Below are 748 nucleotides of genomic sequence, written 5' to 3'. Positions count from 1 at the left end.
ACCCTATCTATCAGATCTAGTCCCTTAAATCTATTTCTCACTTTCACTGTATAATCATTAGGGATTTGATTTAGGTCATACCTGAATGGTCTAGTGGTTTTCCCTACTTTCTTCAATTTCAGTCTGAATTTGGCAATAAGGAGTTCATGATCTGAGCCACAGTCAGCTCCTGGTCTTGTTTTTGCTGACTGTATAGAGCTTCTCCATCTTTGGCTGCAAAGAATATAATCAATCTGATTTCAATGTTGACCATCTGGTGATGTCCATGTGTAGAGTCTTCTCTTGTGTTGATGGAAGAGGGTGTTTGCTATGACCAGTGCGTTCTCTTGGCAAAACTCTATTAGTCTTTGCCCTGCTTCATTCCGCATTCCAAAGCCAAATTTGCCTGTTACTCCAGGTGTTTCTTGACTTCTTCCTTTTGCATTCCAGTCCCCTATAATGAAAAGGATATCTTTTTTGGGTGTTAGTTCTAGAAGGTCTTGTAGGTCTTCATAGAACCATTCAACTTCAGCTTCTTTGGCATTGCTGGTTGGGGCATAGACTTGGATTACCATGATACTGAAAAGTTTGCCTTGGAAAGTAGCAGACATCATTCTGTCATTTTTGAGATTGCATCCAAGTACAGCATTTCAGACTCTTTTGTTGACAATGATGGCTACTCCATTTCTTCTAACAGAGTCTTGCCCACAACAGTAGATATAATGGTCATCTGAGCTAAATTCACCCATTCCAGTCCATTTTAGTTTTC

Source organism: Oryx dammah, unplaced genomic scaffold (assembly GCF_014754425.2).
Source record: "Oryx dammah isolate SB20612 unplaced genomic scaffold, SCBI_Odam_1.1 HiC_scaffold_20, whole genome shotgun sequence".
Lineage (NCBI taxonomy): Eukaryota > Metazoa > Chordata > Mammalia > Artiodactyla > Bovidae > Oryx > Oryx dammah.
The sequence above is the reverse complement of the archived record's forward strand: the minus strand, read 5'-3'. Positions refer to the sequence as shown.